Source organism: Canis lupus, chromosome 33, assembly GCF_048164855.1.
Source record: "Canis lupus baileyi chromosome 33, mCanLup2.hap1, whole genome shotgun sequence".
Taxonomy (NCBI): domain Eukaryota; kingdom Metazoa; phylum Chordata; class Mammalia; order Carnivora; family Canidae; genus Canis; species Canis lupus.
The window spans coordinates 27,593,235-27,607,591 of record NC_132870.1 but is presented as its reverse complement, the minus strand read 5'-3'; the positions used below and the strand labels follow the sequence as shown (position 1 = coordinate 27,607,591).

Here is a 14,357-nt window from a genome sequence, read left to right as displayed (position 1 = left end):
ACACAGGTCAAAAGAAATGAGAAGAGCTGGAGAAAAAAATGAAGGACATATTTTTTTAAGATTGTATGAAAGCTAAAAAACATACATTTATTGGTGAGAGTATATACTTTTTACTTAAATCTTCTGTGTCTATGCTTGCATATGTGTTCATGATTACTACATTTAATAGATAATAGTATGTAATCTGAAACTGTGGTGCCAGGGTTTTATTCTGTTTTTTTTTTTTAATTTTTTTTAAATTTATTTATGATAGTCACAGAGAGAGGGAGAGAAAGAGAGACAGGCAGAGGGAGAAGCAGGCTCCATGCACCGGGAGCCCGACGTGGGATTCGATCCTGGGTCTCCAGGATCGCGCCCTGGGCCAAAGGCAGGCGCCAAACCGCTGCGCCACCCAGGGATCCCTTATTCTGGTTTTAATATTTTCTGGCTGTGAGTAAGTTACCGAACCACTCTGGGCCTCATTTTCCTCCTCTATTAAATGTGCCTAATAAGAGTACCTGTAACTTCGGGTGGTTATGAGAATTAAGTGTGTATGTGAAGTGCTTAGAACAGCACCTGACAATATGATAATCATTTTATATGTATTCTTTAGTATTAGTATCACTAACATTATTATCATTTTACCATTATAAACATCTTTTCCCCTAGTAATAGTTTTCACTTCAAATTCCATTTTGTTTGACAATATAATTGCTACCACATATTTCTTTGTGCTCAGTACATATTTCTCCTTTTCTTTAGCTTATATTTTCTTTTGATTTAAATATATCCTTCAATTGACAAGATTTTGCTAAACTTGTTTTCCTAGATTGGATTAGACAATATTGGATCTTTCTTTTGATGTTTCATTTAGATTTCTTGTGATATATTTTGTAATAATATATATAATAAACTGTAATCTTGTAATAAGATTTATTATAGCATCATACTTTCATTTACCATGCTCCTTTTGTTTTCTTTCTCTCTCTTTCTTTCTTTCTTTCTTTCTTTCTTTCTTTCTTCCTTTCTTTCTTTCTTCCTTTCTTTCCTTCTTTATTCCTTCTTTCTTGAGGGAAAGTTACTATTTCCATCATACAGATTTCATTTTCTTATTTCTGCTGGTTTAAAAATAATGTATTAGTTTATTTTGCTATTTTTTTCTTACCAATTATTTAAACTTCTCATGACCTATATCTTCCACCTAAACAAATAATCTCCTGTCTTTTTTTGTCAATCCCCCCACCCCATTAATCAGGCATGTAAGTATTGTTAATTTTTTAATAGTCTGTGTTACATAAATTATTTTTATTCTTTCTCTTTTTTCTCTTACTCTTTTGGATCTGTGTGTGTGTGTAATTAATGCTATTACTTCTCACACATGTCATAGTGACCTCCTGGGTTTATTTTTCTTCCTAATAGAGAATGCCCACATCAAAGGTTTTCAAAGTGTGTCTTTGCATGGTAATATTTCTGGGAATATTTTTATGTCGACCTTCCAGTTGAAGGATAACAACTAGGCAACCTGCTGAATAGGAGAAGATATTTGCAAATGATAAGTCCAATAAGGGGTTAATATCCAAACTATATAAATAACTTATACAACTCAAAACCAAAAAAACCCCAAAAATTCCGATTTAAAAATGGGCAGAGGATCTGAATAGACATTTTTCCAAGGAATACATACAGATGGCCAACAGATATACACACACACAAAAACCAAACAACAAAAAACCAAGCTCAACATTACTAATCATCAGGGAAATGTAAATTAAAACCACAATGCTATTTTACTTTATACCTGTGAGAATGACTATTATAAAACAAACCAAAAACAACAAAAAACAAAACAAAACAAGAACTAATAAATGTTGGCAAGGATGTGGGGGGAAAAGGAACCCTCATGCACTGTTGGTGGAAATACGAACTGGTGGAGTCATTGTGGAAAACAGTGTGAAGTTTCCTCAAAAACAGAATTATCATATGATTCAGTAGTTCCATTACTGGTTATTTACTCAAAGAAAATGAAAACACTAATTTGAAAAGATATATGCACCTGAAAACACTAATTTTAATAGATATATGTACCTCTATGTTAATTGCAACATTACTTACCACAGTCAAGATATGAAAGCAAGTGTCCATCAGTAGATGAATGGATAAAGAAGATGTCACACACACACACACACACACACACACACACACAATGGAATATGACTCAACTATTAAAAAATAGTGAAACCTTATCATTTACAACAACATGGATGGACCTAGAGGGCAAGCGAAGTAAGTCAGAGAAAGACAAATACCATATGATTTCACTCATGTATGTAATTAAAAAAAAAAAAAACAAATTAACAAAGGAAAAAAACAGACTCTTAAGCACAGAGAACAAACTGGTGGTTGCTAGAGGAGAGGTGGTGGGTGGATGAGTGAAAAAGATAAAGGGGATTAAAAGTACAGTACACATATTTTGATGAGCACTGAGAAATGTACAGAATCGTTGAATCATTATATTGTACCTCTAAAAAAAGTGTTAATTGTACTTGAATAAAACAATTAAAAAATTTAAAAGGATAAACCAATTATATAATTCTAGATCTGGTCTTCTTTTCCTTTAATATTTTGAACATTTTATTTATGGTTTTACTTCTTCTTTTTTCTTTTTTTTTGGGGGGGTATGCCCCAAGTCACTGTTGATAAGGCAACTTAGTTCTTATTTTCTTTTGAGCACTCTGCTTTTTTAAAAAGCATTTATTTATTTATTTTAGATAGAGTAGGGCACAGGGGCAGGGATGCATACAGAGTGAGAGAGAGTCTCAAGCAGACTCTATGCTGAGTGCAGTGGAGCCTAACATGGGGCCCATCCCAGGATCCTAGGATCGTGACCTGAGTGGAAACCAAGAGTTCAACATCCAACCAACTGCGCCATCCAGGGATCTGCTTTTATTCTTTGAAAGCTCTTAGACTGTTCTCCTTTTCTTAAATTTTACTGTTAGGTACCTATTTGTGTCCCTACACTGAGGATATAGCCTTTGGTTCTATAGCGTGATTCTAACTCCTGGGTTTTAGCATTTCCTTCTGGGGCAGGGAGCATTTTGGATGTCTCTATTGAAATACAGTTATGTGTATGAAAATCCATAATACTCATAAACAAGTTTGGAGTTTGTACTACAATCTCTGGTTGCTAACATCGCATAGGTGAACTCTCCCATCAGCTCTTTATCCTCCTCATTGTTATATTTCTTTGAAGTTCAGTCTTGCATATGTGAATCTTGGAAGACAGCAAAAGACTTATGAATGTCCACAGAGAATTTTGGTCTTCTTCTCTGCTATTTCCTCTTCTCCTCAGAGTTGATTACTCAATAGATAGATCATCCAAGTAGAAAACCAACAAGGAAACAGTGGCTCGAAATGACACACTGTACCAGATGGATCTAACAGTTATATTCAGAACATTCCATCCTAAAACAGCAGAATACACATTCTTTTCAAGTGAATATGGAACATTCTCCATAATAGATCACATATTAGGCCACAAAACAGGCCTCAATAAATTCAAAAAGATTGAAGTCATACCATGCATCTTTTCTGACCACAGTGCTATGAAACTAGAAATCAAATACAAGAAAAAACCTGGAAAGACCACAAATACATGAAGGTTAAATGATATGCTACTAAACAATGAATGGGTCAACCAAGAAGTCAAAGAGGAAATAAAAAAACACATGGAGACAATGAAAGTGAAAATACAATAATCCAAAATCTTTGAGATGCAGCAAACGCCATTCCAAGACAGAAACTTATAGCAATGCAGGCTACCTCACGAAGTGAGGAAAATCTCCAATAAACAACCTAAACTTGCATTTAAAGGAGCTAGAGAAAGAAGAACAAACAAAACCCAGAACCACAAAAAAGCAAGAAAAAAAAAAGATTAGAGCAGAAATATACAAAATAGAAACTAAACAACAACAACGCAACAGATCCATGAAATCAGGAGCTGATTCTTTGAAAAGATCAACAAATTTGATAAACTTTTAGCCAGACTCAGCAATAAAAAAAAAAAAAGCAACTCAAAGAAACAATCAGAAGTGATAGAGAATAACAAATATCATTATAGATATACAAGGGATTATAAGATAATATGAAAAATTATATGCCAACAAATTGGACAACTGAGAAGAAATGCATAAATTCCTAGAAACAAGTAACTCTCAAAACTGAATCAGGAAGAAATAGAAAATTTGAACAGATTGATTACTAGCAATGAAATTGATTCAGTAATCAAAAAACTTACAATGATAAAAAGCTTAGGACCAGATGGCTTCACAAGTGAATTCTACCAAACATTTTTTAAAAATTAACATTTATTCTTCTCAAACTATTCCAAAAAATAGAAGAAAGAAGGTTTCCAAATTCATTACCAAAACCAGCTAAAGACACTACAAAAAAAAAAAGGAAAAAAAAAAAAAAACAAACTACAAGCCACTATCTCTCATGAACATAGATACAAAAATCCTCAATAAAATATATTTTACATTAAATCCAGCAATATATTAAAAAACCAAACCCACAAATACATTTAAAAAAACCATTCCTGCAATCAAGTGGGATTGATTCCTGGGATACAAGTTTGGTTCAATATTCTCAAATCAATCAACATAATATATCAACAAGAAAATGGATAAAAACCATAAGATCATTTCAATAGATGCAGAAAAAGCATTTGACAAAGTATAACATCCATTCATGATAAAAATCTTCAACACAGTAGGTTTGTGCTTTTTTAAGATTTTTATTTATTCATGAGAGACAGAGAGAGAGAGAGAGAGAGGCAGAGAGAGAAGCAGACTCCCTGCAGGGAGCCTGACATGGGACTCAATCCCAGGTCTCCAGGATCAGGCCCTGGGCTGAAGGTGGCACTAAACCGCTGAGCCACCCGGGCTGCCCAACACAGTAGTAGGTTTAGAGGAAACATACCTCAATGTAATAAGGGCCATCTATGAACAGCCCCAACTAACATCATACTTACTGGAGGAAAACTGCTTTTCCCTAAGATTAGGAAGAAGACAATGATGTCCACTCTTAACATTTGTATTCAACATAGTATTGGAAGTCCTAGCTACATCAATCAGGCAAGAAAAAGAAATAAAAGGCATCTGAATTGGTAAGGAAGTAAAATTTTCCCTATTTGCAGATGACATGATGCTCTACAGAAAACCCTAAAAACTCCATCAAAAAACAACTAAAACTGATAAATTCAGTAAGGTTGGAGGACACAAATCAATATACAGAAATCCATTGCATTTCTATATACTAATAAAAGTAGCAGAAAGAGAAATTTTAAAAATCCCATTTACAATTGCACCAAAAATGATAAGATACCTAGGAATAAGCTGAAGCAAGGAGGTGAAATGAAAACTGAAAACTATAAAACAGTGATGTAAGAAATTGAAAATGACACAAACAAATGGAAAAATATTCCATACTTATGGAAACGCACATATTGTTAAAATTCCCATATTACCAAAAGTGATCTATAGATTTAATGCAATCCCTATCAAAATACCAATGACATTTTTCACAGAACTAGAACAAATAATATTAAATTTCGTATGGTACCACAAAAAACCTTGGATAGACAAAATAATCTTGAAAAAGAAAAACTGGAAGCATCACAATCCCAGATTTCAAGACATACTACAAAGTTGTAGCAATAAAAACAGTATAGCAATGTCATAAAAATAGATATATAGATCAACAGAACACGAATAGTCAACTAATCTTTGACAAAGGAGGTAAGAACATGCGATGAGAAAAAGTTGTTTCAACAGATAGTGTCAGAAAAACTGGTAACTACATGCAAAAAATTAAACTGAACCAATTTCTTACATCATGCACAAAAATGAACTCAAATGAATTAAAGATTTAGGGCAGCCCAGTGGCTCAGCGGCTTAGTGCCGCTTTCAGCTCAGGGTATTGATCCTGGAGATCCTGGATCGAGTCCCACATCGGGTTCCCTGCATGGAGCCTGCTTCTCCCTTCGCCTGTGTCTTTGCCTCTCTCTCTCTCTCTCTCTCTCTCTCTCGTGTGTCTCTCATAAAAAAAAAATCTTAAAAAAAAAAGATTTAAATGTGAGACCTAAAACCATACAAATCTTAGAAGAAAGCACTGTTATTTTTCTGATATTGGCCATAGCAACATTTTTGTAGATATGTCTCCTGAGGCAAGAGAAAGAAAAACAAAAATGAACTCTTTGTGCTGCATCAAAATAAAAAGTTTTTGCACAGCAGACAACCAACAAAACTAAAAGATAACTTATTGAATGGGAGAAAATACTTACAAATGATATATCTGTTAAAAGGCTAGTATCCAAAATGTATAAAGAACTTAACCCAACACCAAGACTCTGCCTTAAACAATCCAATTGAAAATGGGAAGAAGACATAAATAGACATTTCTGCAAAGAGGGCATGCAGATGGTCAACACATGAAAAGATGCTCAACATCAGTAATTATCAAAGCAATGCAAATCAAAACTGCAATGAGATATCACCTCACACCTGTCAGAATGGCTAAAAGTTTTAACAATTTTATGTGTATTTAAATTGAGAAAGCTTATAAGTCCTAGAAATATGTAACATCACCTCATATATTAACATATGACATTTATTCTATGGTTTTATTTAAATAGAATCAAAGATATATAGTCCTTTATCTTTTTCTCATTCCCCCTTTTTTTATTTTTTATTTTGATTTTTTTATTTATTTACTCATGAGAGACACAGGCAGAGGGAGAAGCAGGTTCCATGCTGGGAGCCTGACGTGAGACTCGATCCCGGGACTCCAGGATCATGCCCTGGGCTGAAGGCAGGCGCTAAACCACTGAGCCACCCAGGGATCCCCTTCTCATTTCCATTTGCATTGTATTTCTCTTCCCTTAATTTGCCTTTCCTTATTTCCTTCCTCTCTTTGATAATTAAGTTCAAAGCTACTAGGTGAGGCTGAGCCAGGTAAGTATCTGAACTGGGGAGATGGAAAGAGTCCTAGTGGTCTGGATTGAGATGTAGGTGCCCAAACAGGGTGAGGAAAGTTTCTACATAGAAAAGCTGCCAGACCTGGGTGCGGAAACCCAAAAAAGGTAAAGGGGGCTATTTATGTATTAGAACATACTGTTGTAGGGTACCAGAGTCCAAGCATCCCCACAGAGTCAGCGTATCAGAACCTGAGTGTGGATAGGAAGACTGTCCCAAACCATCTTAGAAATAATCCATCCAATGGAATGTCCTGCTATTGGGCATCAGAACCTGAAGACACAGAAGAAGGGATTTCTTCAGGAGGGCCTGGAGTGCATTGTCAGAACGTGAGTGAGATGAGAAGACATTCATGCATACCAGCTGCCAAACATAGCATTCCAGAAATCAAGTAGGGGGAGGACAGCATCCATATGGAAGGATGATCTGACTTGGAGTGACACAATCCAACTGGGGTGAGTAGGGCATCCATATGCCCAACTTGATTCAAATTTCAAGCTGGGTAAAGAGAATGTCCATGTTGGCAGGAAGAAGTTGGGGAGGCTGGGCGGAGAGGCAGTAGTAGAGATTTGGGACAGCATAGGAGAATCCTAGGGAGATTAGAACAGTGTCTGTAAAGAGGAAGGGACGGTGGCTAATGATATTAGTTACATACAGAGAGATTGATCAAATATGTAAATGTTATGGATAATGAGAGCTGGTATTCTCATTTTTGGAACAGGGCTACAAATAGACAAAGATACAGCTAGAACGAACCTCACAGTATTACATCAGAACTGAAGGCATTGAGGCATCAGTGTGAGCTTAGTTTCCAGTAGATATAGATGGATACATATATAGTAACATTATGACATCCCGACAGTGATGTGCAAACACTGAGCCCAAGTTTTGGTTTCTAAAAACTATTCTCCACTCAAGAAGAACCAAAGGTCCTTAGAGAAAACAGCTTATTCCAAAAGCAGGTAAGAGAAAGTATAAGATGATCCTGGAACCTCTCATTGTGCCAGAAAGCAAAGAGGTAATAAAAAAAAAAAATAATGACATATGTCAAAAGGACGCAGAAGCCCAGTTGAAGGGATTCACGCTGGCCAAATCTGGACAATATGAGAATCAGAATCAATAATGACAGTAAAGGATAAGAAACCAGGTGTCAATATTGATATAAATAAGTAAATGAATAAATTGACAGTTTGATCAATGTATGAGATTTCTGCTGCTATTATCAAAAATTACCACAGTCTTAGTGGCTTTAAACAACACACATTTGTCCTTACATAGTTTCTGTAGGTTAGAAGTCTGGGAACTGCTCAGCTACGTTCTCATTTGGGGCCTTGTCAGGCCGCAATCCAGCTGTCAGCCAGGGTTATGGTCTCATCAGAGTCTCAACTAAGAAAATAAAGGCTTCCAAAGTCCCTCAGGTTGTTGGCAGAATGAAGTTCCTTGTAGCTGAAGGACTGAGGGTCATGGTTTCTGCTGAGAGTCATCCTTAGCTACTAAAGGTCACTTTAAGTTCCTTACTATATAAGCCTCCCAGCACTGACACCTTGATGCTGCTTTGGAAGAATCAAGCTGCCATGAAATAGAGAGGCTCTAGTCTGCTAAAAAAAAAAAAAATAGAGTCTTATAGAACAACTGTAACAATTATGGGAGTGATATCCTATTGTCTTAGCCACATTCTCCCAATGAGAAAGAAGCAAGCCACAGAGCCCACTCATCTTCCAGGTTAGGAGATTCTATAGGGTGTGAATTCAAAAACAAGGGGATACTGGAATCTCATGAGGGTTTATCACCACTGTTTACCCTATGATTTCCAATGATTCACTCCCTTCTACATGCAAATGTGTGTTTTCATATATTATTAGAGGGACTATAAATCATTAAAATTTTTCTGGAGGGAAATTTGGCTGTAGGCCCATTTTGCATTGATTGCTCCTCGGGGAAACTTACATTAAGGCAACAATTAGGGATGTGTGCAAAAATGTAGATATAATGGATGTTCTCTGTTTCATATAATAGCAAAAATTGGAAAAATTAAACTTTTACATAGGTTGGCAGAAATATCTAGCCAATGGAATGCCACAAAGCCTTTGAAAATAGTATAGATGCATTTATATTTGAATAGCCAAACGTGCAAAACATATTAAGTGAAAAAAGCATGTTGCTATACAGTATTTATAGTATAATTTGATTTTTATAAAATCTGTATCATATCCATATGCATAGAAGGAAGACTGAGAAATATATATTTTAGGGTATTAAAAATCATTTATTTTTGTTCTATTTTTATTTTTTTCATATATATTTTCCTTTTGTTTCAAAACGTATTAGTTTACTTATGGGTTTTTAAAATTTTAAGAATACTGTAGTTAAAATTTGATTTATTAATTCAAGCTTTAAGAATACTGTAGTTAAAATTTGATTTATTAATTCAAGCTTTATAGTAATATAAAAAATGATAAATTCATTGAAGGTTAACAAATTATAACTCATGAAAGTTATTACATTTAAACATCAAACAACACCAACTTATTAATGTGAGTAAAATTTCTAATCAATTTTAAGCTTCATCTTACTGTAATGTTCAGGAATAAGGGATATTCCCCAAACATTTACCTGTTTGAGACAGTGCAGGTAAGAAACAATCATGAAATATATCCACACCAACTTTTCATGTGGATTTTGGCACAAAATTCCCATTTTCTGTATTACATGCATTCAATTGTTCTTTTTCCTTTTCCTCTCACAAAACCATCTCTTTCCACTTCTTTTTTCAATTCACCTAAATTATATTAATAGGGCAAGAAATCCAGAGCCTGGAATTTCTTTATGAAGTAATGCAACCTCTATCCCTTTGGATCTTTTATATTTAAAAACTTCTTCTAAATTAGCCTCAATTTTCTTCTTTTTTTCCCTTTTTCCATATACTTATGACTCTTTTCCTATTTTCATTTCTGTTTATTTTTAGCCTGTATTCTCTTCCTGCCAAGCCATTTTTGCTTAGTCTTCTTTTGCCACCTTCACTTGCCCTGTTATTGGAGAGCTGCTATCAGGATTCCCGTTATGCTCAGCTAACCCTGATGAATGATTAAATTTGGCTCCAGATGTAACGTTTTTGGAGATCAGGGGCCTACAGCAATGTAAAGCTGAGGATGACAGTGATCATGAAGGTAATGAGCAAAATGTTGCCCAAATTATTACTTCTTTTGGTGGTTAATTTGTAATATGTCATAGCTTGGTTCTGAGACAAAAACTCTTAAACCAGCTTCACCAAAGTTATGTCTTAAGATTCTATTTGCCTCAGCTAGTATGAAATTTATTGGTTCCATATAAGCGCAGAACTAAATGGATCAATGTATGGCATAACTAAAGATAAAAACTAAAGATAAAAGTGTTGTTCCTTCAATTCTTCCTTGAATGAATTAGAAATTCAAGGAGAAGGGGATCCCTGGGTGGCTCAGTGGTTTGGTGCCTGCCTTCAGCCCAGGGCGTGATCCTGGAGTCCCAGGATCAAGTCTCATGTTAGGCTCCCTGCATGGAGCCTGCTTCTCCCTCTGCCTGTGTCTCTGCCTCCTCTCTCTCTCTCTCTCTCTCATGAATAAATAAAAATAAAATGTTTAAAAAAAAATCAAGGAGGTGTTTTCAATGTATGTTATTTAGGACAAAAAGTAAGAAGGAAAAAGAAGAGTTGGAGCATCATTCATTCCTAAGGCCATAAAAAGATTCCCATTTAGATTGACAGACCTAGTTGGTGAATGCTAGCCAGTTAACTTAATTGGTTTCTACTTGATCCTGTGGGTCAAATTCTGACGAGTACGCATTTAATGAGTTTCAGAGATCTGTTGATATTAAAGCTTTTTTTCTTAAGGGGATATCATTCCACATAGGCCTCCAGCACCGTTTTATTTCATTGATTCCATCATGAATTAATACATGGAAAGCAGTTAATACATGTTGGTAAGCCATAAACATTCCAATGAATGTTAGTAATTATTTTTGTTATCTAATATTTCTAATAGAGTATATACATATTACTACTTAATATGCAATGAGTTTTACTTACTATTAAGTTTAAATATTAGAGCTAGCTCTATTTTTCATGGCCCAATCTTCCTCAAATACTTACTTGTAACAGAAAAAAATGTGGAGAAATAAGAGAAAGCAACACATTCTGGTATTTTGATGACTTTCCAGATATTTAAGTTAAAAAACAAAAAACTATTTGTGAAAATAAACTACAAATAATATTCAAAGAGATCATTCAGGAAACGTTTAGAAAACCCAAGAGGGTGACTTTAGTTTACATTGTAAATTAATGCTAATTAAATGATAACATATCAATGATCTTTTTTGAATGCCTGAGCACCTTAAAAGTTAACTCCAGATAAATTGTAATTCCTGACCCATTGCTGTCATACCCTTTTACTTATCAACATCATTCTCTAATCAGCATTTAGGCAGGAGAGTCAGAAACATGCATAAGGCTCTAGTTATACCCCTTGTTGTTTATTGTTCCTGAGCCATTAACAAGAAGGACCTTCCTTCAGTTTACACAACTCACCTTGAATAATTCCCTTGCTCCTCAATCAATCCTTGTTTCTTAGACTTTGCCTTTTACTCTTACCTGGACTCTGTCCCTCCATTAGTACCTACAATAGCCCCAGATCCACTATGTTTTATTTCCTTGGCCTGGTTTCAAGATCCAGAGCTTTTCTCACTGCTGGCCCACTGCAAGCTGATCAAGGGCTCCCTAGTGGACATGGATCTATATGCCTGTTTAACTTCTGTCCTCAGCATTTCAAAATTATTAGTCAGGATCTGGACTGGGGCCAAAAAATATGAATATTTTCAGATGCACAGTTGTTCCCATACTTTCCTCACCCCCCTGCATCTGGAAGACAGATAATGACTCCCCCAGAGTCTTGTTTATCCATACTCCATATTAATTTTAGTTATGATCCTAAGTTAATAGTTACCCCTGCCTATGAAGTTGAGTCAAACTTGATTGATGTGGAGACTTCTGGCATACTGATTTACCACAAAGTGGCTTTTGGACACATGGAGAGACTAAAGGAACTGAAGACTTGTGCCATGGAGTACTTAAAACTGAAACTACACTCTGAGTCTTTCCTTTCTTCAGTTGATTCTGCCATTTTCATTCTAATAGGATAGATCCCTGATAGTCTGGATTAACTGTAAGATAAGGGCAGTTCCAAGCCAAGTTGTCAGTGCAAGCTTCCATTTCTGAAACTCGCTCAGTCCCCAGGCATTTGTGTATCCAGTTGCATTACTATAAATACAAGGTCCTCATTTCTGCAAGTATATGGCACCTCATGGAAGCCCAGGCCCTATGCAGTCTTTTTCTTTTCAATTTCTTTGGTCTCATGTTCTTTTTCTCTGGGGAAAGAAAATCTTGATCTCATTCAAAGCCCAATTTCTAGAAGTATCAAAACACACTGAATCTATAAATGGTTATTTCCCTTATAAATCTATGGCATAGCTAAAGATAAAAACTAAAGATAAAAGTGTTGTTCCTTCAAGTCCCTTATAAATCGAAGGGTAGTAGCCAAGAATAACTTATGCCAAGATTGGATGGTGAACCTCTCGATTTCTTATATTGCCCCTACATTCTCCACCACTCCATAGTATTTGTCTTTTTTCTTACTCATACTTCTTGGTTATTCCATTGATCACTTGATTACTCTTTTCCTTACCATGCCTTAACTTTTCTGTGATTATGTAATTCTACTCTTGTTGTTTGCCTTTGACATCCATTTTTTCCTCCTTTCCTTTCTTTGGAAGACTTTTCCAAAGATGCTCCCATTTTGTATAAACATGTAATTCTCATATATCAAAGTTTCTCTTCTCTTTCTTTTTGCTTTACACTTCAAGAATATTAAATAAACATAAAGAAAAAATCAAAGGCAATTTATTTTTTCTTTAAACCTTAACTAGCAATATATTGCTCATATAATAGAAAAATTTGTCACCTGATTAGAATGTACTTTAGGTATACGTCTCAAGCCCATGAGGTAGGTCTCTATTTACTTCTTGTATTTCCAAAAGAGTAAAAAATTAAAACAAAGCAGTCATTGCCTATAAATACAGTTATTTTTAAATATTTAGACTAGGAAAATATTTGCATGAGATGCACAAAATAGTCTGAGTATCATCTTGGATGAAGTGAAATAAAATCTTTCCACAATATGTCATGAAAGAATAGAACCTTTTATGAACTACATAGAAATAACTAAAATTCAAGTAAAAATTGAAAATTGGATATGAAATTACTGACTTAATATAAATAAGAAAAGCCCATTCTGTTACTTACAGTTAGTGGAAAAAATGTGGGCTGACAAAGAAAATGCAATTTTCTCTTAAGTCCATATTGCTAATTATGTACCATATGTATGATACATTTGGTCATAGAAATTTAATCACAAAATATGCTGGTATAAAATTTTTGGATCAACAGATGACAAATGTTATATTCTACAAATTTTGACAAAAAAGGAAAATATTTAAGAGTTCATGTACCATTGAATGAACAAATAAACACTGGAAATTAGGAAGGAATTAAAACAGAATAAATTAAATTTTCCTTATGTACCCATAGGTTATAAAGCACTGTTCTAATTATATTTTTTAAAAAACTAACAACCTCCTACTGGCACAGAACTCATTGTACACAAAAAAGAACACATCAAACATATAATTGTGTGCATATGCATATTAGAAAAAGTATTAACTTTTTGATTTCATATTTGAATTACTTTCTGCTGGCCAAGAGAATTTGTTGAATTTATTATCTTAGAGTAGAAATAGTTTTAAAGATGAAAAAAAAACCTCAAAAGATCTAGTTATTCTCTCTTTAAATGTCTATTGATATATCTTACAGGTCCTGTAAGAATCTTCCTGGAAAATATTGTGTTAATGTAAATGAAAGTACATGAACAATTTGCAAGATGCAAGTAAAGATCAAATAATATGAAGATTTTGTAAACAAAAATGGGTATCTGAAGTCTTACAAAATAAAGCAAAGACACAAGATAAAATATCATGTTAAAAGTGTAAGAAGTTGAAAAAATTGATTTGGGCCACCAGTTAATTGTTGAATGAATGAAAAAGGAATGCATAGAGTGTGAAAAACATTAAATTGGAGAAAAACATTAAAATGTTGCAAATTTTTCCAGCAATACATAAGTATTAATTTCATGATGAAAAGACTTGGGCTATGTGGGATTCCTAAATGAAATTGAAAAGTAGAAAACAAAATTATTACTGAATTTTTAAAATATAGTTTACATAAACTGTGAGACCATAACTAATTAAAGACCCAAGATTTTCTTA

At 34.4% G+C, this 14,357-nt stretch overlaps 1 long non-coding RNA gene across 1 annotated transcript in view; it reads left to right on the top strand.

Annotated features, from left to right (window-relative positions):
• Positions 1 to 14,357, top strand: part of LOC140623602 (uncharacterized) — a 14,803-nt gene extending 446 nt beyond the window's left edge. Inside the window, exons 2-3 of the long non-coding RNA XR_012023159.1 lie at positions 9,976 to 10,177; positions 13,906 to 14,357. This is a non-coding gene — a long non-coding RNA (uncharacterized lncRNA). The remainder of the gene's footprint in view (positions 1 to 9,975; positions 10,178 to 13,905) is intronic.